This window comes from Triplophysa dalaica, chromosome 12, assembly GCF_015846415.1.
Source record: "Triplophysa dalaica isolate WHDGS20190420 chromosome 12, ASM1584641v1, whole genome shotgun sequence".
NCBI classification, from domain to species: Eukaryota; Metazoa; Chordata; class Actinopteri; order Cypriniformes; family Nemacheilidae; genus Triplophysa; species Triplophysa dalaica.
In genome coordinates this window covers 17,162,106-17,182,157 of record NC_079553.1, presented here as the reverse complement: position 1 = coordinate 17,182,157, position 20,052 = coordinate 17,162,106, and the positions used below count along the sequence as shown (strand labels likewise).

At 43.7% G+C, this 20,052-nt stretch overlaps 31 non-coding genes across 31 annotated transcripts; all 31 read left to right on the top strand.

Annotated features, from left to right (window-relative positions):
• The first annotated feature begins 735 nt into the window (after positions 1–735).
• On the top strand, positions 736–817 carry trnas-gcu (transfer RNA serine (anticodon GCU)). The gene has a single exon. It is a non-coding gene; the product is annotated as a tRNA-Ser (tRNA).
• A 798-nt stretch (positions 818–1,615) lies between these two features.
• Positions 1,616–1,697, top strand: trnas-gcu (transfer RNA serine (anticodon GCU)). Its single transcript has one exon. It is a non-coding gene; the product is annotated as a tRNA-Ser (tRNA).
• A 798-nt stretch (positions 1,698–2,495) lies between these two features.
• On the top strand, positions 2,496–2,577 carry trnas-gcu (transfer RNA serine (anticodon GCU)). The gene has a single exon. It is a non-coding gene; the product is annotated as a tRNA-Ser (tRNA).
• A 1,002-nt stretch (positions 2,578–3,579) lies between these two features.
• trnas-gcu (transfer RNA serine (anticodon GCU)) lies at positions 3,580–3,661 on the top strand. The gene has a single exon. It is a non-coding gene; the product is annotated as a tRNA-Ser (tRNA).
• A 798-nt stretch (positions 3,662–4,459) lies between these two features.
• trnas-gcu (transfer RNA serine (anticodon GCU)) lies at positions 4,460–4,541 on the top strand. The gene has a single exon. It is a non-coding gene; the product is annotated as a tRNA-Ser (tRNA).
• A 131-nt stretch (positions 4,542–4,672) lies between these two features.
• Positions 4,673–4,754, top strand: trnas-gcu (transfer RNA serine (anticodon GCU)). The gene has a single exon. It is a non-coding gene; the product is annotated as a tRNA-Ser (tRNA).
• A 122-nt stretch (positions 4,755–4,876) lies between these two features.
• On the top strand, positions 4,877–4,958 carry trnas-gcu (transfer RNA serine (anticodon GCU)). Its single transcript has one exon. It is a non-coding gene; the product is annotated as a tRNA-Ser (tRNA).
• A 798-nt stretch (positions 4,959–5,756) lies between these two features.
• On the top strand, positions 5,757–5,838 carry trnas-gcu (transfer RNA serine (anticodon GCU)). Its single transcript has one exon. It is a non-coding gene; the product is annotated as a tRNA-Ser (tRNA).
• A 798-nt stretch (positions 5,839–6,636) lies between these two features.
• On the top strand, positions 6,637–6,718 carry trnas-gcu (transfer RNA serine (anticodon GCU)). The gene has a single exon. It is a non-coding gene; the product is annotated as a tRNA-Ser (tRNA).
• Positions 6,719–7,516: 798 nt separating this feature from the next.
• On the top strand, positions 7,517–7,598 carry trnas-gcu (transfer RNA serine (anticodon GCU)). Its single transcript has one exon. It is a non-coding gene; the product is annotated as a tRNA-Ser (tRNA).
• A 130-nt stretch (positions 7,599–7,728) lies between these two features.
• On the top strand, positions 7,729–7,810 carry trnas-gcu (transfer RNA serine (anticodon GCU)). The gene has a single exon. It is a non-coding gene; the product is annotated as a tRNA-Ser (tRNA).
• Positions 7,811–7,932: 122 nt separating this feature from the next.
• Positions 7,933–8,014, top strand: trnas-gcu (transfer RNA serine (anticodon GCU)). Its single transcript has one exon. It is a non-coding gene; the product is annotated as a tRNA-Ser (tRNA).
• Positions 8,015–8,812: 798 nt separating this feature from the next.
• trnas-gcu (transfer RNA serine (anticodon GCU)) lies at positions 8,813–8,894 on the top strand. Its single transcript has one exon. It is a non-coding gene; the product is annotated as a tRNA-Ser (tRNA).
• Positions 8,895–9,692: 798 nt separating this feature from the next.
• Positions 9,693–9,774, top strand: trnas-gcu (transfer RNA serine (anticodon GCU)). Its single transcript has one exon. It is a non-coding gene; the product is annotated as a tRNA-Ser (tRNA).
• Positions 9,775–10,109: 335 nt separating this feature from the next.
• On the top strand, positions 10,110–10,191 carry trnas-gcu (transfer RNA serine (anticodon GCU)). Its single transcript has one exon. It is a non-coding gene; the product is annotated as a tRNA-Ser (tRNA).
• Positions 10,192–11,869: 1,678 nt separating this feature from the next.
• trnas-gcu (transfer RNA serine (anticodon GCU)) lies at positions 11,870–11,951 on the top strand. Its single transcript has one exon. It is a non-coding gene; the product is annotated as a tRNA-Ser (tRNA).
• Positions 11,952–12,082: 131 nt separating this feature from the next.
• Positions 12,083–12,164, top strand: trnas-gcu (transfer RNA serine (anticodon GCU)). Its single transcript has one exon. It is a non-coding gene; the product is annotated as a tRNA-Ser (tRNA).
• Positions 12,165–12,286: 122 nt separating this feature from the next.
• Positions 12,287–12,368, top strand: trnas-gcu (transfer RNA serine (anticodon GCU)). Its single transcript has one exon. It is a non-coding gene; the product is annotated as a tRNA-Ser (tRNA).
• Positions 12,369–13,147: 779 nt separating this feature from the next.
• trnas-gcu (transfer RNA serine (anticodon GCU)) lies at positions 13,148–13,229 on the top strand. The gene has a single exon. It is a non-coding gene; the product is annotated as a tRNA-Ser (tRNA).
• A 131-nt stretch (positions 13,230–13,360) lies between these two features.
• Positions 13,361–13,442, top strand: trnas-gcu (transfer RNA serine (anticodon GCU)). The gene has a single exon. It is a non-coding gene; the product is annotated as a tRNA-Ser (tRNA).
• Positions 13,443–13,564: 122 nt separating this feature from the next.
• trnas-gcu (transfer RNA serine (anticodon GCU)) lies at positions 13,565–13,646 on the top strand. The gene has a single exon. It is a non-coding gene; the product is annotated as a tRNA-Ser (tRNA).
• Positions 13,647–14,444: 798 nt separating this feature from the next.
• Positions 14,445–14,526, top strand: trnas-gcu (transfer RNA serine (anticodon GCU)). Its single transcript has one exon. It is a non-coding gene; the product is annotated as a tRNA-Ser (tRNA).
• A 798-nt stretch (positions 14,527–15,324) lies between these two features.
• On the top strand, positions 15,325–15,406 carry trnas-gcu (transfer RNA serine (anticodon GCU)). Its single transcript has one exon. It is a non-coding gene; the product is annotated as a tRNA-Ser (tRNA).
• A 131-nt stretch (positions 15,407–15,537) lies between these two features.
• trnas-gcu (transfer RNA serine (anticodon GCU)) lies at positions 15,538–15,619 on the top strand. The gene has a single exon. It is a non-coding gene; the product is annotated as a tRNA-Ser (tRNA).
• Positions 15,620–15,741: 122 nt separating this feature from the next.
• Positions 15,742–15,823, top strand: trnas-gcu (transfer RNA serine (anticodon GCU)). Its single transcript has one exon. It is a non-coding gene; the product is annotated as a tRNA-Ser (tRNA).
• A 798-nt stretch (positions 15,824–16,621) lies between these two features.
• Positions 16,622–16,703, top strand: trnas-gcu (transfer RNA serine (anticodon GCU)). The gene has a single exon. It is a non-coding gene; the product is annotated as a tRNA-Ser (tRNA).
• A 798-nt stretch (positions 16,704–17,501) lies between these two features.
• Positions 17,502–17,583, top strand: trnas-gcu (transfer RNA serine (anticodon GCU)). Its single transcript has one exon. It is a non-coding gene; the product is annotated as a tRNA-Ser (tRNA).
• Positions 17,584–18,594: 1,011 nt separating this feature from the next.
• trnas-gcu (transfer RNA serine (anticodon GCU)) lies at positions 18,595–18,676 on the top strand. The gene has a single exon. It is a non-coding gene; the product is annotated as a tRNA-Ser (tRNA).
• Positions 18,677–18,807: 131 nt separating this feature from the next.
• Positions 18,808–18,889, top strand: trnas-gcu (transfer RNA serine (anticodon GCU)). Its single transcript has one exon. It is a non-coding gene; the product is annotated as a tRNA-Ser (tRNA).
• Positions 18,890–19,020: 131 nt separating this feature from the next.
• Positions 19,021–19,102, top strand: trnas-gcu (transfer RNA serine (anticodon GCU)). The gene has a single exon. It is a non-coding gene; the product is annotated as a tRNA-Ser (tRNA).
• A 131-nt stretch (positions 19,103–19,233) lies between these two features.
• On the top strand, positions 19,234–19,315 carry trnas-gcu (transfer RNA serine (anticodon GCU)). The gene has a single exon. It is a non-coding gene; the product is annotated as a tRNA-Ser (tRNA).
• Positions 19,316–20,052: the final 737 nt, after the last annotated feature.

The following is a 20,052-nucleotide window of genomic DNA, read 5'->3' as shown; positions in this document are numbered from 1 at the left end:
TTCGAATGGTGCCTTAGTCAAGCTTTGAAAGGCTGTAATCATCTCATCGTTTGGCCTCTATACCTGCAAAGATGTCCCCCTAACCCTTTGTGGTGTTTGCACTGCAGCTATGAATCCCATCCTCGTCGTTTGGTACTTAAAAACAGGTGTCTGTCGAAAACACTTGCTAGTCCACGATTGTCTTACCGTCCACGTGTTCAACATCCCTTTACAATCAATGGCAGATATCCTCAAATCTTTTCCTGGACGACCATTACCCTGCTCAGTTTAGCTCCAACTCTAATCAAACCAACTCAAGCAAGCTAATCAAGGTCTTCAGGATCACTAGAAAGGTCAGGGAAGGAGCTAAACTCTGCAGGTCTTGCCACTTCAGAAATAGATTAAAGGGATACCCCTATCTATAACGTTAGGTTGATCGCTTTGTCATGGATGAGAAAGGCTTTAAACTTTGACATCCTAACACCACTAGCAGTCAAATCGATTAAAAGTTTTCTATCTTAAACTTGTCAAGAAGTTGTCATTTTGGAGATGCAGAATATCTAAAGGTAGCCAAGTAAATGCACATTTAAAAGTTTATCTAACTGTGCATGCACGGACTAAAATGTCCTCCTTGGGATATGGCAACCCTGATGATTATTTGAGATGGTTTGAAAATGTAATATTGAAGAGGTTTCAAACCCCTGGATTTAAGCGTCAAATGGCAGCACTGTGCGTGCTCTCGGATTCTCTCAAAAAGACGAGGTGGCCGAGTGGTTAAGGCGATGGACTGCTAATCCATTGTGCTCTGCACGCGTGGGTTCGAATCCCATCCTCGTCGTTAGTTGCTTTGTCAGAGTTGTCTGTTCAGGATGGAAGTGTCTGCTCGATTGGCTCGATCATGTTCGAATGGTGCCTTAGTCAAGTTTTGAAAGGCTGTAATCATCTCATTGTTTGGCCTCTTTACCTGCAAAGATGTCCTCCTAACCCTTTGTGGTGTTTGCACTGCAGCTATGAATCCCATCCTCGTCGTTTGGTACTTAAAAACAGGTGTCTGTCGAAAACACTTGCTAGTCCACGATTGTCTTACCGTCCACGTGTTCAACATCCCTTTACAATCAACGGCAGATATCCTCAAATCTTTTCCTGGACGACCATTTCCCTGCTCAGTTTAGCTCCAACTCTAATCAAACCAACTCAAGCAAGCTAATCAAGGTCTTCAGGATCACTAGAAAGGTCAGGGTAGGAGCTAAACTCTGCGGGTCTTGCCACTTCAGAAAAAGATTAAAGGGATACCCCTATCTATTACGTTAGGTTGATCGCTTTGTCATGGATGAGAAAGGCTTTAAACTTTGACATCCTAACACCACTAGCAGTCAAATCGATTAAAAGTTTTCTATCTTAAACTTGTCAAGAAGTTGTCATTTTGGAGATGCAGAATATCTAAAGGTAGCCAAGTCATTGCACATTTAAAAGTTTATCTAACTGTGCATGCACGGACTAAAATGTCCTCCTTGGGATATGGCAACCCTGATGATTATTTGAGATGGTTTGAAAATGTAATATTGAAGAGGTTTCATACCCCTGGATTTAAGCGTCAAATGGCAGCACTGTGCGTGCTCTCGGATTCTCTCAAAAAGACGAGGTGGCCGAGTGGTTAAGGCGATGGACTGCTAATCCATTGTGCTCTGCACGTGTGGGTTCGAATCCCATCCTCGTCGTTAGTTGCTTTGTCAGAGTTGTCTGTTCAGGATGGAAGTGTCTGCTCGATTGGCTCGATCATGTTCGAATGGTGCCTTAGTCAAGTTTTGAAAGGCTGTAATCATCTCATCGTTTGGCCTCTTTACCTGCAAAGATGTCCTCCTAACCCTTTGTGGTGTTTGCACTGCAGCTATGAATCCCATCCTCGTCGTTTGGTACTTAAAAACAGGTGTCTGTCGAAAACACTTGCTAGTCCACGATTGTCTTACCGTCCACGTGTTCAACATCCCTTTACAATCAACGGCAGATATCCTCAAATCTTTTCCTGGACGACCATTTCCCTGCTCAGTTTAGCTCCAACTCTAATCAAACCAACTCAAGCAAGCTAATCAAGGTCTTCAGGATCACTAGAAAGGTCAGGGTAGGAGCTAAACTCTGCGGGTCTTGCCACTTCAGAAAAAGATTAAAGGGATACCCCTATCTATTACGTTAGGTTGATCGCTTTGTCATGGATGAGAAAGGCTTTAAACTTTGACATCCTAACACCACTAGCAGTCAAATCGATTAAAAGTTTTCTATCTTAAACTTGTCAAGAAGTTGTCATTTTGGAGATGCAGAATATCTAAAGGTAGCCAAGTCATTGCACATTTAAAAGTTTATCTAACTGTGCATGCACGGACTAAAATGTCCTCCTTGGGATATGGCAACCCTGATGATTATTTGAGATGGTTTGAAAATGTAATATTGAAGAGGTTTCATACCCCTGGATTTAAGCGTCAAATGGCAGCACTGTGCGTGCTCTCGGATTCTCTCAAAAAGACGAGGTGGCCGAGTGGTTAAGGCGATGGACTGCTAATCCATTGTGCTCTGCACGTGTGGGTTCGAATCCCATCCTCGTCGTTAGTTGCTTTGTCAGAGTTGTCTGTTCAGGATGGAAGTGTCTGCTCGATTGGCTCGATCATGTTCGAATGGTGCCTTAGTCAAGTTTTGAAAGGCTGTAATCATCTCATCGTTTGGCCTCTTTACCTGCAAAGATGTCCTCCTAACCCTTTGTGGTGTTTGCACTGCAGCTATGAATCCCATCCTCGTCGTTTGGTACTTAAAAACAGGTGTCTGTCGAAAACACTTGCTAGTCCACGATTGTCTTACCGTCCACGTGTTCAACATCCCTTTACAATCAACGGCAGATATCCTCAAATCTTTTCCTGGACGACCATTTCCCTGCTCAGTTTAGCTCCAACTCTAATCAAACCAACTCAAGCAAGCTAATCAAGGTCTTCAGGATCACTAGAAAGGTCAGGGTAGGAGCTAAACTCTGCGGGTCTTGCCACTTCAGAAAAAGATTAAAGGGATACCCCTATCTATTACGTTAGGTTGATCGCTTTGTCATGGATGAGAAAGGCTTTAAACTTTGACATCCTAACACCACTAGCAGTCAAATCGATTAAAAGTTTTCTATCTTAAACTTGTCAAGAAGTTGTCATTTTGGAGATGCAGAATATGTAAAGGTAGCCAAGTCATTGCACATTTAAAAGTTTATCTAACTGTGCATGCACGGACTAAAATGTCCTCCTTGGGATATGGCAACCCTGATGATTATTTGAGATGGTTTGAAAATGTAATATTGAAGAGGTTTCAAACCCCTGGATTTAAGCTTCAAATGGCAGCACTGTGCGTGCTCTCAGATTCTCTCAAAAAGACGAGGTGGCCGAGTGGTTAAGGCGATGGACTGCTCATCTATTGTGCTCTGCACGCGTGGGTTCGAATCCCATCCTCGTCGTTAGTTGCTTTGTCAGAGTTGTCTGTTCAGGATGGAAGTGTCTGCTCGATCATGTTTGAATGGTGCCTTAGTCAAATTTTGAAAGGCTGTAATCATCTCATCGTTTAGCCTCTTTAAAAAAAGACGAGGTGGCCGAGTGGTTAAGGCGATGGACTGCTAATCCATTGTGCTCTGCACGCGTGGGTTCGAATCCCATCCTCGTCGTTAGTTGCTTTGTCAGAGTTGTCTGTTCAGGATGGAAGTGTCTGCTCGATTGGCTCGATAATGTTCGAATGGTGCCTTAGTCAAGTTTTGAAAGGCTGTAATCATCTCATCGTTTGGCCTCTTTACCTGCAAAGATGTCCTCCTAACCCTTTGTGGTGTTTGCACTGCAGCTATGAATCCCATCCTCGTCGTTTGGTACTTAAAAACAGGTGTCTGTCGAAAACACTAGCTAGTCCACGATTGTCTTACCGTCCACGTGTTCAACATCCCTTTACAATCAACGGCAGATATCCTCAAATCTTTTCCTGGACGACCATTACCCTGCTCAGTTTAGCTCCAACTCTAATCAAACCAACTCAAGCAAGATAATCAAGGTCTTCAGGATCACTAGAAAGGTCAGGGTAGGAGCTAAACTCTGCGGGTCTTGCCACTTCAGAAAAAGATTAAAGGGATACCCCTATCTATAACGTTAGGTTGATCGCTTTGTCATGGATGAGAAAGGCTTTAAACTTTGACATCCTAACACCACTAGCAGTCAAATCGATTAAAAGTTTTCTATCTTAAACTTGTCAAGAAGTTGTCATTTTGGAGATGCAGAATATCTTAAGGTAGCCAAGTCATTGCACATTTAAAAGTTTATCTAACTGTGCATGCACGGACTAAAATGTCCTCCTTGGGATATGGCAACCCTGATGATTATTTGAGATGGTTTGAAAATGTAATATTGAAGAGGTTTCAAACCCCTGGATTTAAGCGTCAAATGGCAGCACTGTGCGTGCTCTCGGATTCTCTCAAAAAGACGAGGTGGCCGAGTGGTTAAGGCGATGGACTGCTCATCCATTGTGCTCTGCACGCGTGGGTTCGAATCCCATCCTCGTCGTTAATTGCTTTGACTGAGTTGTCTGTTCAGGATGGAAGTTTCTGCTCGATTGGCTCGATCATGTTTGAATGGTGCCTTAGTCAAATTTTGAAAGGCTGTAATCATCTCATCGTTTAGCCTCTTCAAAAAAAGACGAGGTGGCCGAGTGGTTAAGGCGATGGACTGCTAATCCATTGTGCTCTGCACGCGTGGGTTCGAATCCCATCCTCGTCGTTAGTTGCTTTGACTGAGTTGTCTGTTCAGGATGGAAGTTTTGGCTCGATCATGTTTGAATGGTGCCTTAGTCAAATTTTGAAAGGCTGTAATCATCTCATCGTTTAGCCTCTTTAAAAAAAGACGAGGTGGTCGAGTGGTTAAGGCGATGGACTGCTAATCCATTGTGCTCTGCACGCGTGGGTTCGAATCCCATCCTCGTCGTTAGTTGCTTTGTCAGAGTTGTCTGTTCAGGATGGAAGTGTCTGCTCGATTGGCTCGATCATGTTCGAATGGTACCTTAGTCAAGCTTTGAAAGGCTGTAATCATCTCATCGTTTGGCCTCTATACCTGCAAAGATGTCCCCCTAACCCTTTGTGGTGTTTGCACTGCAGCTATGAATCCCATCCTCGTCGTTTGGTACTTAAAAACAGGTGTCTGTCGAAAACACTTGCTAGTCCACGATTGTCTTACCGTCCACGTGTTCAACATCCCTTTACAATCAATGGCAGATATCCTCAAATCTTTTCCTGGACGACCATTACCCTGCTCAGTTTAGCTCCAACTCTAATCAAACCAACTCAAGCAAGCTAATCAAGGTCTTCAGGATCACTAGAAAGGTCAGGGAAGGAGCTAAACTCTGCAGGTCTTGCCACTTCAGAAATAGATTAAAGGGATACCCCTATCTATAACGTTAGGTTGATCGCTTTGTCATGGATGAGAAAGGCTTTAAACTTTGACATCCTAACACCACTAGCAGTCAAATCGATTAAAAGTTTTCTATCTTAAACTTGTCAAGAAGTTGTCATTTTGGAGATGCAGAATATCTAAAGGTAGCCAAGTAAATGCACATTTAAAAGTTTATCTAACTGTGCATGCACGGACTAAAATGTCCTCCTTGGGATATGGCAACCCTGATGATTATTTGAGATGGTTTGAAAATGTAATATTGAAGAGGTTTCAAACCCCTGGATTTAAGCGTCAAATGGCAGCACTGTGCGTGCTCTCGGATTCTCTCAAAAAGACGAGGTGGCCGAGTGGTTAAGGCGATGGACTGCTAATCCATTGTGCTCTGCACGCGTGGGTTCGAATCCCATCCTCGTCGTTAGTTGCTTTGTCAGAGTTGTCTGTTCAGGATGGAAGTGTCTGCTCGATTGGCTCGATCATGTTCGAATGGTGCCTTAGTCAAGTTTTGAAAGGCTGTAATCATCTCATTGTTTGGCCTCTTTACCTGCAAAGATGTCCTCCTAACCCTTTGTGGTGTTTGCACTGCAGCTATGAATCCCATCCTCGTCGTTTGGTACTTAAAAACAGGTGTCTGTCGAAAACACTTGCTAGTCCACGATTGTCTTACCGTCCACGTGTTCAACATCCCTTTACAATCAACGGCAGATATCCTCAAATCTTTTCCTGGACGACCATTTCCCTGCTCAGTTTAGCTCCAACTCTAATCAAACCAACTCAAGCAAGCTAATCAAGGTCTTCAGGATCACTAGAAAGGTCAGGGTAGGAGCTAAACTCTGCGGGTCTTGCCACTTCAGAAAAAGATTAAAGGGATACCCCTATCTATTACGTTAGGTTGATCGCTTTGTCATGGATGAGAAAGGCTTTAAACTTTGACATCCTAACACCACTAGCAGTCAAATCGATTAAAAGTTTTCTATCTTAAACTTGTCAAGAAGTTGTCATTTTGGAGATGCAGAATATCTAAAGGTAGCCAAGTCATTGCACATTTAAAAGTTTATCTAACTGTGCATGCACGGACTAAAATGTCCTCCTTGGGATATGGCAACCCTGATGATTATTTGAGATGGTTTGAAAATGTAATATTGAAGAGGTTTCAAACCCCTGGATTTAAGCGTCAAATGGCAGCACTGTGCGTGCTCTCGGATTCTCTCAAAAAGACGAGGTGGCCGAGTGGTTAAGGCGATGGACTGCTAATCCATTGTGCTCTGCACGCGTGGGTTCGAATCCCATCCTCGTCGTTAGTTGCTTTGTCAGAGTTGTCTGTTCAGGATGGAAGTGTCTGCTCGATTGGCTCGATCATGTTCGAATGGTGCCTTAGTCAAGTTTTGAAAGGCTGTAATCATCTCATCGTTTGGCCTCTTTACCTGCAAAGATGTCCTCCTAACCCTTTGTGGTGTTTGCACTGCAGCTATGAATCCCATCCTCGTCGTTTGGTACTTAAAAACAGGTGTCTGTCGAAAACACTTGCTAGTCCACGATTGTCTTACCGTCCACGTGTTCAACATCCCTTTACAATCAACGGCAGATATCCTCAAATCTTTTCCTGGACGACCATTTCCCTGCTCAGTTTAGCTCCAACTCTAATCAAACCAACTCAAGCAAGCTAATCAAGGTCTTCAGGATCACTAGAAAGGTCAGGGTAGGAGCTAAACTCTGCGGGTCTTGCCACTTCAGAAAAAGATTAAAGGGATACCCCTATCTATTACGTTAGGTTGATCGCTTTGTCATGGATGAGAAAGGCTTTAAACTTTGACATCCTAACACCACTAGCAGTCAAATCGATTAAAAGTTTTCTATCTTAAACTTGTCAAGAAGTTGTCATTTTGGAGATGCAGAATATGTAAAGGTAGCCAAGTCATTGCACATTTAAAAGTTTATCTAACTGTGCATGCACGTACTAAAATGTCCTCCTTGGGATATGGCAACCCTGATGATTATTTGAGATGGTTTGAAAATGTAATATTGAAGAGGTTTCAAACCCCTGGATTTAAGCTTCAAATGGCAGCACTGTGCGTGCTCTCGGATTCTCTCAAAAAGACGAGGTGGCCGAGTGGTTAAGGCGATGGACTGCTCATCCATTGTGCTCTGCACGCGTGGGTTCGAATCCCATCCTCGTCGTTAATTGCTTTGACTGAGTTGTCTGTTCAGGATGGAAGTTTCTGCTCGATTGGCTCGATCATGTTTGAATGGTGCCTTAGTCAAATTTTGAAAGGCTGTAATCATCTCATCGTTTAGCCTCTCAAAAAAAGACGAGGTGGCCGAGTGGTTAAGACGATGGACTGCTAATCCATTGTGCTCTGCACGCGTGGGTTCGAATCCCATCCTCGTCGTTAGTTGCTTTGACTGAGTTGTCTGTTCAGGATGGAAGTTTTGGCTCGATCATGTTTGAATGGTGCCTTAGTCAAATTTTGAAAGGCTGTAATCATCTCATCGTTTAGCCTCTTTAAAAAAAGACGAGGTGGTCGAGTGGTTAAGGCGATGGACTGCTAATCCATTGTGCTCTGCACGCGTGGGTTCGAATCCCATCCTCGTCGTTAGTTGCTTTGTCAGAGTTGTCTGTTCAGGATGGAAGTGTCTGCTCGATTGGCTCGATCATGTTCGAATGGTGCCTTAGTCAAGCTTTGAAAGGCTGTAATCATCTCATCGTTTGGCCTCTATACCTGCAAAGATGTCCCCCTAACCCTTTGTGGTGTTTGCACTGCAGCTATGAATCCCATCCTCGTCGTTTGGTACTTAAAAACAGGTGTCTGTCGAAAACACTTGCTAGTCCACGATTGTCTTACCGTCCACGTGTTCAACATCCCTTTACAATCAATGGCAGATATCCTCAAATCTTTTCCTGGACGACCATTACCCTGCTCAGTTTAGCTCCAACTCTAATCAAACCAACTCAAGCAAGCTAATCAAGGTCTTCAGGATCACTAGAAAGGTCAGGGTAGGAGCTAAACTCTGCAGGTCTTGCCACTTCAGAAATAGATTAAAGGGATACCCCTATCTATAACGTTAGGTTGATCGCTTTGTCATGGATGAGAAAGGCTTTAAACTTTGACATCCTAACACCACTAGCAGTCAAATCGATTAAAAGTTTTCTATCTTAAACTTGTCAAGAAGTTGTCATTTTGGAGATGCAGAATATCTAAAGGTAGCCAAGTAAATGCACATTTAAAAGTTTATCTAACTGTGCATGCACGGACTAAAATGTCCTCCTTGGGATATGGCAACCCTGATGATTATTTGAGATGGTTTGAAAATGTAATATTGAAGAGGTTTCAAACCCCTGGATTTAAGCGTCAAATGGCAGCACTGTGCGTGCTCTCGGATTCTCTCAAAAAGACGAGGTGGCCGAGTGGTTAAGGCGATGGACTGCTAATCCATTGTGCTCTGCACGCGTGGGTTCGAATCCCATCCTCGTCGTTAGTTGCTTTGTCAGAGTTGTCTGTTCAGGATGGAAGTGTCTGCTCGATTGGCTCGATCATGTTCGAATGGTGCCTTAGTCAAGTTTTGAAAGGCTGTAATCATCTCATCGTTTGGCCTCTTTACCTGCAAAGATGTCCTCCTAACCCTTTGTGGTGTTTGCACTGCAGCTATGAATCCCATCCTCGTCGTTTGGTACTTAAAAACAGGTGTCTGTCGAAAACACTTGCTAGTCCACGATTGTCTTACCGTCCACGTGTTCAACATCCCTTTACAATCAACGGCAGATATCCTCAAATCTTTTCCTGGACGACCATTTCCCTGCTCAGTTTAGCTCCAACTCTAATCAAACCAACTCAAGCAAGCTAATCAAGGTCTTCAGGATCACTAGAAAGGTCAGGGTAGGAGCTAAACTCTGCGGGTCTTGCCACTTCAGAAAAAGATTAAAGGGATACCCCTATCTATTACGTTAGGTTGATCGCTTTGTCATGGATGAGAAAGGCTTTAAACTTTGACATCCTAACACCACTAGCAGTCAAATCGATTAAAAGTTTTCTATCTTAAACTTGTCAAGAAGTTGTCATTTTGGAGATGCAGAATATCTAAAGGTAGCCAAGTCATTGCACATTTAAAAGTTTATCTAACTGTGCATGCACGGACTAAAATGTCCTCCTTGGGATATGGCAACCCTGATGATTATTTGAGATGGTTTGAAAATGTAATATTGAAGAGGTTTCAAACCCCTGGATTTAAGCTTCAAATGGCAGCACTGTGCGTGCTCTCGGATTCTCTCAAAAAGACGAGGTGGCCGAGTGGTTAAGGCGATGGACTGCTCATCCATTGTGCTCTGCACGCGTGGGTTCGAATCCCATCCTCGTCGTTAATTGCTTTGACTGAGTTGTCTGTTCAGGATGGAAGTTTCTGCTCGATTGGCTCGATCATGTTTGAATGGTGCCTTAGTCAAATTTTGAAAGGCTGTAATCATCTCATCGTTTAGCCTCTTCAAAAAAAGAAGAGGTGGCCGAGTGGTTAAGGCGATGGACTGCTAATCCATTGTGCTCTGCACGCGTGGGTTCGAATCCCATCCTCGTCGTTAGTTGCTTTGACTGAGTTGTCTGTTCAGGATGGAAGTTTTGGCTCGATCATGTTTGAATGGTGCCTTAGTCAAATTTTGAAAGGCTGTAATCATCTCATCGTTTAGCCTCTTTAAAAAAAGACGAGGTGGTCGAGTGGTTAAGGCGATGGACTGCTAATCCATTGTGCTCTGCACGCGTGGGTTCGAATCCCATCCTCGTCGTTAGTTGCTTTGTCAGAGTTGTCTGTTCAGGATGGAAGTGTCTGCTCGATTGGCTCGATCATGTTCGAATGGTGCCTTAGTCAAGCTTTGAAAGGCTGTAATCATCTCATCGTTTGGCCTCTATACCTGCAAAGATGTCCCCCTAACCCTTTGTGGTGTTTGCACTGCAGCTATGAATCCCATCCTCGTCGTTTGGTACTTAAAAACAGGTGTCTGTCGAAAACACTTGCTAGTCCACGATTGTCTTACCGTCCACGTGTTCAACATCCCTTTACAATCAATGGCAGATATCCTCAAATCTTTTCCTGGACGACCATTACCCTGCTCAGTTTAGCTCCAACTCTAATCAAACCAACTCAAGCAAGCTAATCAAGGTCTTCAGGATCACTAGAAAGGTCAGGGTAGGAGCTAAACTCTGCAGGTCTTGCCACTTCAGAAATAGATTAAAGGGATACCCCTATCTATAACGTTAGGTTGATCGCTTTGTCATGGATGAGAAAGGCTTTAAACTTTGACATCCTAACACCACTAGCAGTCAAATCGATTAAAAGTTTTCTATCTTAAACTTGTCAAGAAGTTGTCATTTTGGAGATGCAGAATATCTAAAGGTAGCCAAGTAAATGCACATTTAAAAGTTTATCTAACTGTGCATGCACGGACTAAAATGTCCTCCTTGGGATATGGCAACCCTGATGATTATTTGAGATGGTTTGAAAATGTAATATTGAAGAGGTTTCAAACCCCTGGATTTAAGCGTCAAATGGCAGCACTGTGCGTGCTCTCGGATTCTCTCAAAAAGACGAGGTGGCCGAGTGGTTAAGGCGATGGACTGCTAATCCATTGTGCTCTGCACGCGTGGGTTCGAATCCAATCCTCGTCGTTAGTTGCTTTGTCAGAGTTGTCTGTTCAGGATGGAAGTGTCTGCTCGATTGGCTCGATCATGTTCGAATGGTGCCTTAGTCAAGTTTTGAAAGGCTGTAATCATCTCATCGTTTGGCCTCTTTACCTGCAAAGATGTCCTCCTAACCCTTTGTGGTGTTTGCACTGCAGCTATGAATCCCATCCTCGTCGTTTGGTACTTAAAAACAGGTGTCTGTCGAAAACACTTGCTAGTCCACGATTGTCTTACCGTCCACGTGTTCAACATCCCTTTACAATCAACGGCAGATATCCTCAAATCTTTTCCTGGACGACCATTTCCCTGCTCAGTTTAGCTCCAACTCTAATCAAACCAACTCAAGCAAGCTAATCAAGGTCTTCAGGATCACTAGAAAGGTCAGGGTAGGAGCTAAACTCTGCGGGTCTTGCCACTTCAGAAAAAGATTAAAGGGATACCCCTATCTATTACGTTAGGTTGATCGCTTTGTCATGGATGAGAAAGGCTTTAAACTTTGACATCCTAACACCACTAGCAGTCAAATCGATTAAAAGTTTTCTATCTTAAACTTGTCAAGAAGTTGTCATTTTGGAGATGCAGAATATCTAAAGGTAGCCAAGTCATTGCACATTTAAAAGTTTATCTAACTGTGCATGCACGGACTAAAATGTCCTCCTTGGGATATGGCAACCCTGATGATTATTTGAGATGGTTTGAAAATGTAATATTGAAGAGGTTTCAAACCCCTGGATTTAAGCTTCAAATGGCAGCACTGTGCGTGCTCTCGGATTCTCTCAAAAAGACGAGGTGGCCGAGTGGTTAAGGCGATGGACTGCTCATCCATTGTGCTCTGCACGCGTGGGTTCGAATCCCATCCTCGTCGTTAATTGCTTTGACTGAGTTGTCTGTTCAGGATGGAAGTTTCTGCTCGATTGGCTCGATCATGTTTGAATGGTGCCTTAGTCAAATTTTGAAAGGCTGTAATCATCTCATCGTTTAGCCTCTTCAAAAAAAGACGAGGTGGCCGAGTGGTTAAGGCGATGGACTGCTAATCCATTGTGCTCTGCACGCGTGGGTTCGAATCCCATCCTCGTCGTTAGTTGCTTTGACTGAGTTGTCTGTTCAGGATGGAAGTTTTGGCTCGATCATGTTTGAATGGTGCCTTAGTCAAATTTTGAAAGGCTGTAATCATCTCATCGTTTAGCCTCTTTAAAAAAAGACGAGGTGGTCGAGTGGTTAAGGCGATGGACTGCTAATCCATTGTGCTCTGCACGCGTGGGTTCGAATCCCATCCTCGTCGTTAGTTGCTTTGTCAGAGTTGTCTGCTCGATTGGCTCGATCATGTTCGAATGGTGCCTTAGTCAAGCTTTGAAAGGCTGTAATCATCTCATCGTTTGGCCTCTATACCTGCAAAGATGTCCCCCTAACCCTTTGTGGTGTTTGCACTGCAGCTATGAATCCCATCCTCGTCGTTTGGTACTTAAAAACAGGTGTCTGTCGAAAACACTTGCTAGTCCACGATTGTCTTACCGTCCACGTGTTCAACATCCCTTTACAATCAATGGCAGATATCCTCAAATCTTTTCCTGGACGACCATTACCCTGCTCAGTTTAGCTCCAACTCTAATCAAACCAACTCAAGCAAGCTAATCAAGGTCTTCAGGATCACTAGAAAGGTCAGGGTAGGAGCTAAACTCTGCAGGTCTTGCCACTTCAGAAATAGATTAAAGGGATACCCCTATCTATAACGTTAGGTTGATCGCTTTGTCATGGATGAGAAAGGCTTTAAACTTTGACATCCTAACACCACTAGCAGTCAAATCGATTAAAAGTTTTCTATCTTAAACTTGTCAAGAAGTTGTCATTTTGGAGATGCAGAATATCTAAAGGTAGCCAAGTAAATGCACATTTAAAAGTTTATCTAACTGTGCATGCACGGACTAAAATGTCCTCCTTGGGATATGGCAACCCTGATGATTATTTGAGATGGTTTGAAAATGTAATATTGAAGAGGTTTCAAACCCCTGGATTTAAGCTTCAAATGGCAGCACTGTGCGTGCTCTCGGATTCTCTCAAAAAGACGAGGTGGCCGAGTGGTTAAGGCGATGGACTGCTCATCCATTGTGCTCTGCACGCGTGGGTTCGAATCCCATCCTCGTCGTTAATTGCTTTGACTGAGTTGTCTGTTCAGGATGGAAGTTTCTGCTCGATTGGCTCGATCATGTTTGAATGGTGCCTTAGTCAAATTTTGAAAGGCTGTAATCATCTCATCGTTTAGCCTCTTCAAAAAAAGACGAGGTGGCCGAGTGGTTAAGGCGATGGACTGCTAATCCATTGTGCTCTGCACGCGTGGGTTCGAATCCCATCCTCGTCGTTAGTTGCTTTGACTGAGTTGTCTGTTCAGGATGGAAGTTTTGGCTCGATCATGTTTGAATGGTGCCTTAGTCAAATTTTGAAAGGCTGTAATCATCTCATCGTTTAGCCTCTTTAAAAAAAGACGAGGTGGTCGAGTGGTTAAGGCGATGGACTGCTAATCCATTGTGCTCTGCACGCGTGGGTTCGAATCCCATCCTCGTCGTTAGTTGCTTTGTCAGAGTTGTCTGTTCAGGATGGAAGTGTCTGCTCGATTGGCTCGATCATGTTCGAATGGTGCCTTAGTCAAGCTTTGAAAGGCTGTAATCATCTCATCGTTTGGCCTCTATACCTGCAAAGATGTCCCCCTAACCCTTTGTGGTGTTTGCACTGCAGCTATGAATCCCATCCTCGTCGTTTGGTACTTAAAAACAGGTGTCTGTCGAAAACACTTGCTAGTCCACGATTGTCTTACCGTCCACGTGTTCAACATCCCTTTACAATCAATGGCAGATATCCTCAAATCTTTTCCTGGACGACCATTACCCTGCTCAGTTTAGCTCCAACTCTAATCAAACCAACTCAAGCAAGCTAATCAAGGTCTTCAGGATCACTAGAAAGGTCAGGGTAGGAGCTAAACTCTGCAGGTCTTGCCACTTCAGAAATAGATTAAAGGGATACCCCTATCTATAACGTTAGGTTGATCGCTTTGTCATGGATGAGAAAGGCTTTAAACTTTGACATCCTAACACCACTAGCAGTCAAATCGATTAAAAGTTTTCTATCTTAAACTTGTCAAGAAGTTGTCATTTTGGAGATGCAGAATATCTAAAGGTAGCCAAGTAAATGCATATTTAAAAGTTTATCTAACTGTGCATGCACGGACTAAAATGTCCTCCTTGGGATATGGCAACCCTGATGATTATTTGAGATGGTTTGAAAATGTAATATTGAAGAGGTTTCAAACCCCTGGATTTAAGCGTCAAATGGCAGCACTGTGCGTGCTCTCGGATTCTCTCAAAAAGACGAGGTGGCCGAGTGGTTAAGGCGATGGACTGCTAATCCATTGTGCTCTGCACGCGTGGGTTCGAATCCCATCCTCGTCGTTAGTTGCTTTGTCAGAGTTGTCTGTTCAGGATGGAAGTGTCTGCTCGATTGGCTCGATCATGTTCGAATGGTGCCTTAGTCAAGTTTTGAAAGGCTGTAATCATCTCATCGTTTGGCCTCTTTACCTACAAAGATGTCCTCCTAACCCTTTGTGGTGTTTGCACTGCAGCTATGAATCCCATCCTCGTCGTTTGGTACTTAAAAACAGGTGTCTGTCGAAAACACTTGCTAGTCCACGATTGTCTTACCGTCCACGTGTTCAACATCCCTTTACAATCAACGGCAGATATCCTCAAATCTTTTCCTGGACGACCATTTCCCTGCTCAGTTTAGCTCCAACTCTAATCAAACCAACTCAAGCAAGCTAATCAAGGTCTTCAGGATCACTAGAAAGGTCAGGGTAGGAGCTAAACTCTGCGGGTCTTGCCACTTCATAAAAAGATTAAAGGGATACCCCTATCTATTACGTTAGGTTGATCGCTTTGTCATGGATGAGAAAGGCTTTAAACTTTGACATCCTAACACCACTAGCAGTCAAATCGATTAAAAGTTTTCTATCTTAAACTTGTCAAGAAGTTGTCATTTTGGAGATGCAGAATATCTAAAGGTAGCCAAGTCATTGCACATTTAAAAGTTTATCTAACTGTGCATGCACGGACTAAAATGTCCTCCTTGGGATATGGCAACCCTGATGATTATTTGAGATGGTTTGAAAATGTAATATTGAAGAGGTTTCAAACCCCTGGATTTAAGCTTCAAATGGCAGCACTGTGCGTGCTCTCGGATTCTCTCAAAAAGACGAGGTGGCCGAGTGGTTAAGGCGATGGACTGCTCATCCATTGTGCTCTGCACGCGTGGGTTCGAATCCCATCCTCGTCGTTAATTGCTTTGACTGAGTTGTCTGTTCAGGATGGAAGTTTCTGCTCGATTGGCTCGATCATGTTTGAATGGTGCCTTAGTCAAATTTTGAAAGGCTGTAATCATCTCATCGTTTAGCCTCTTCAAAAAAAGACGAGGTGGCCGAGTGGTTAAGGCGATGGACTGCTAATCCATTGTTCTCTGCACGCGTGGGTTCGAATCCCATCCTCGTCGTTAGTTGCTTTGACTGAGTTGTCTGTTCAGGATGGAAGTTTTGGCTCGATCATGTTTGAATGGTGCCTTAGTCAAATTTTGAAAGGCTGTAATCATCTCATCGTTTAGCCTCTTTAAAAAAAGACGAGGTGGTCGAGTGGTAAAGGCGATGGACTGCTAATCCATTGTGCTCTGCACGCGTGGGTTCGAATCCCATCCTCGTCGTTAGTTGCTTTGTCAGAGTTGTCTGTTCAGGATGGAAGTGTCTGCTCGATTGGCTCGATCATGTTCGAATGGTGCCTTAGTCAAGCTTTGAAAGGCTGTAATCATCTCATCGTTTGGCCTCTATACCTGCAAAGATGTCCCCCTAACCCTTTGTGGTGTTTGCACTGCAGCTATGAATCCCATCCTCGTCGTTTGGTACTTAAAAACAGGTGTCTGTCGAAAACACTTGCTAGTCCACGATTGTCTTACCGTCCACGTGTTCAACATCCCTTTACAATCAATGGCAGATATCCTCAAATCTTTTCCTGGACGACCATTACCCTGCTCAGTTTAGCTCCAACTCTAATCAAACCAACTCAAGCAAGCTAATCAAGGTCTTCAGGATCACTAGAAAGGTCAGGGTAGGAGCTAAACTCTGCAGGTCTTGCCACTTCAGAAATAGATTAAAGGGATACCCCTATCTATAACGTTAGGTTGATCGCTTTGTCATGGATGAGAAAGGCTTTAAACTTTGACATCCTAACACCACTAGCAGTCAAATCGATTAAAAGTTTTCTATCTTAAACTTGTCAAGAAGTTGTCATTTTGGAGATGCAGAATATCTAAAGGTAGCCAAGTAAATGCACATTTAAAAGTTTATCTAACTGTGCATGCACGGACTAAAATGTCCTCCTTGGGATATGGCAACCCTGATGATTATTTGAGATGGTTTGAAAATGTAATATTGAAGAGGTTTCAAACCCCTGGATTTAAGCGTCAAATGGCAGAACTGTGCGTGCTCTCGGATTCTCTCAAAAAGACGAGGTGGCCGAGTGGTTAAGGCGATGGACTGCTAATCCATTGTGCTCTGCACGCGTGGGTTCGAATCCCATCCTCGTCGTTAGTTGCTTTGTCAGAGTTGTCTGTTCAGGATGGAAGTGTCTGCTCGATTGGCTCGATCATGTTCGAATGGTGCCTTAGTCAAGTTTTGAAAGGCTGTAATCATCTCATCGTTTGGCCTCTTTACCTGCAAAGATGTCCTCCTAACCCTTTGTGGTGTTTGCACTGCAGCTATGAATCCCATCCTCGTCGTTTGGTACTTAAAAACAGGTGTCTGTCGAAAACACTTGCTAGTCCACGATTGTCTTACCGTCCACGTGTTCAACATCCCTTTACAATCAACGGCAGATATCCTCAAATCTTTTCCTGGACGACCATTTCCCTGCTCAGTTTAGCTCCAACTCTAATCAAACCAACTCAAGCAAGCTAATCAAGGTCTTCAGGATCACTAGAAAGGTCAGGGTAGGAGCTAAACTCTGCGGGTCTTGCCACTTCAGAAAAAGATTAAAGGGATACCCCTATCTATTACGTTAGGTTGATCGCTTTGTCATGGATGAGAAAGGCTTTAAACTTTGACATCCTAACACCACTAGCAGTCAAATCGATTAAAAGTTTTCTATCTTAAACTTGTCAAGAAGTTGTCATTTGTGAGATGCAGAATATCTAAAGGTAGCCAAGTCATTGCACATTTAAAAGTTTATCTAACTGTGCATGCACGGACTAAAATGTCCTCCTTGGGATATGGCAACCCTGATGATTATTTGAGATGGTTTGAAAATGTAATATTGAAGAGGTTTCAAACCCCTGGATTTAAGCTTCAAATGGCAGCACTGTGCGTGCTCTCGGATTCTCTCAAAAAGACGAGGTGGCCGAGTGGTTAAGGCGATGGACTGCTAATCCATTGTGCTCTGCACGCGTGGGTTCGAATCCCATCCTCGTCGTTAATTGCTTTGACTGAGTTGTCTGTTCAGGATGGAAGTTTCTGCTCGATTGGCTCGATCATGTTTGAATGGTGCCTTAGTCAAATTTTGAAAGGCTGTAATCATCTCATCGTTTAGCCTCTTTAAAAAAGGACGAGGTGGCCGAGTGGTTAAGGCGATGGACTGCTAATCCATTGTGCTCTGCACGCGTAGGTTCGAATCCCATCCTCGTCGTTAGTTGCTTTGTCAGAGTTGTCTGTTCAGGATGGAAGTGTCTGCTCGATTGGCTCGTTCATGTTCGAATGGTGCCTTAGTCAAGTTTTGAAAGGCTGTGATCATCTCATCGTTTGGCCTCTTTACCTGCAAAGATGTCCTCCTAGCCCTTTGTGGTGTTTGCACTGCAGCTATGAATCCCATCCTCGTCGTTTGGTACTTAAAAACAGGTGTCTGTCGAAAACACTAGCTAGTCCACGATTGTCTTACCGTCCACGTGTTCAACATCCCTTTACAATCAACGGCAGATATCCTCAAATCTTTTCCTGGACGACCATTACCCTGCTCAGTTTAGCTCCAACTCTAATCAAACCAACTCAAGCAAGCTAATCAAGGTCTTCAGGATCACTAGAAAGGTCAGGGTAGGAGCTAAACTCTGCGGGTCTTGCCACTTCAGAAAAAGATTAAAGGGATACCCCTATCTATGACGTTAGGTTGATCGCTTTGTCATGGATGAGAAAGGCTTTAAACTTTGACATCCTAACACCACTAGCAGTCAAATCGATTAAAAGTTTTCTATCTTGAACTTGTCAAGAAGTTGTCATTTTGGAGATGCAGAATATCTAAAGGTAGCCAAGTCATTGCACATTTAAAAGTTTATCTAACTGTGCATGCACGGACTAAAATGTCCTCCTTGGGATATGGCAACCCTGATGATTATTTGAGATGGTTTGAAAATGTAATATTGAAGAGGTTTCAAACCCCTGGATTTAAGCGTCAAATGGCAGCACTGTGCGTGCTCTCGGATTCTCTCAAAAAGACGAGGTGGCCGAGTGGTTAAGGCGATGGACTGCTAATCCATTGTGCTCTGCACGCGTGGGTTCGAATCCCATCCTCGTCGTTAGTTGCTTTGACTGAGTTGTCTGTTCAGGATGGAAGTTTCTGCTCGATTGGCTCGATCATGTTTGAATGGTGCCTTAGTCAAATTTTGAAAGGCTGTAATCATCTCATCGTTTAGCCTCTTTAAAAAAAGACGAGGTGGCCGAGTGGTTAAGGCGATGGACTGCTAATCCATTGTGCTATGCACGCGTGGGTTCGAATCCCATCCTCGTCGTTAGTTGCTTTGACTGAGTTGTCTGTTCAGGATGGAAGTTTCTGCTCGATTGGCTCGATCATGTTCGAATGGTGCCTTAGTCAAGTTTTGAAAGGCTGTAATCATCTCATCGTTTAGCCTCTTTAAAAAAAGACGAGGTGGCCGAGTGGTTAAGGCGATGGACTGCTAATCCATTGTGCTCTGCACGCGTGGGTTCGAATCCCATCCTCGTCGTTAATTGCTTTGACTGAGTTGACTGTTCAGGATGGAAGTTTCTGCTCGATTGGCTCGATCATGTTTGAATGGTGCCTTAGTCAAATTTTGAAAGGCTGTAATCATCTCATCGTTTAGCCTCTTTAAAAAAAGACGAGGTGGCCGAGTGGTTAAGGCGATGGACTGCTAATCCATTGTGCTCTGCACGCGTGGGTTCGAATCCCATCCTCGTCGTTAATTGCTTTGACTGAGTTGTCTGTTCAGGATGGAAGTTTCTGCTCGATTGGCTCGATCATGTTTGAATGGTGCCTTAGTCAAATTTTGAAAGGCTGTAATCATCTCATCGTTTAGCCTCTTTAAAAAAGGACGAGGTGGCCGAGTGGTTAAGGCGATGGACTGCTAATCCATTGTGCTCTGCACGCGTAGGTTCGAATCCCATCCTCGTCGTTAGTTGCTTTGTCAGAGTTGTCTGTTCAGGATGGAAGTGTCTGCTCGATTGGCTCGTTCATGTTCGAATGGTGCCTTAGTCAAGTTTTGAAAGGCTGTGATCATCTCATCGTTTGGCCTCTTTACCTGCAAAGATGTCCTCCTAGCCCTTTGTGGTGTTTGCACTGCAGCTATGAATCCCATCCTCGTCGTTTGGTACTTAAAAACAGGTGTCTGTCGAAATCACTTGCTAGTCCACGATTGTCTTACCGTCCACGTGTTCAACATCCCTTTACAATCAACGGCAGATATCCTCAAATCTTTTCCTGGACGACCATTACCCTGCTCAGTTTAGCTCCAACTCTAATCAAACCAACTCAAGCAAGCTAATCAAGGTCTTCAGGATCACTAGAAAGGTCAGGGTAGGAGCTAAACTCTGCGGGTCTTGCCACTTCAGAAAAAGATTAAAGGGATACCCCTATCTATAACGTTAGGTTGATCGCTTTGTCATGGATGAGAAAGGCTTTAAACTTTGACATCCTAAC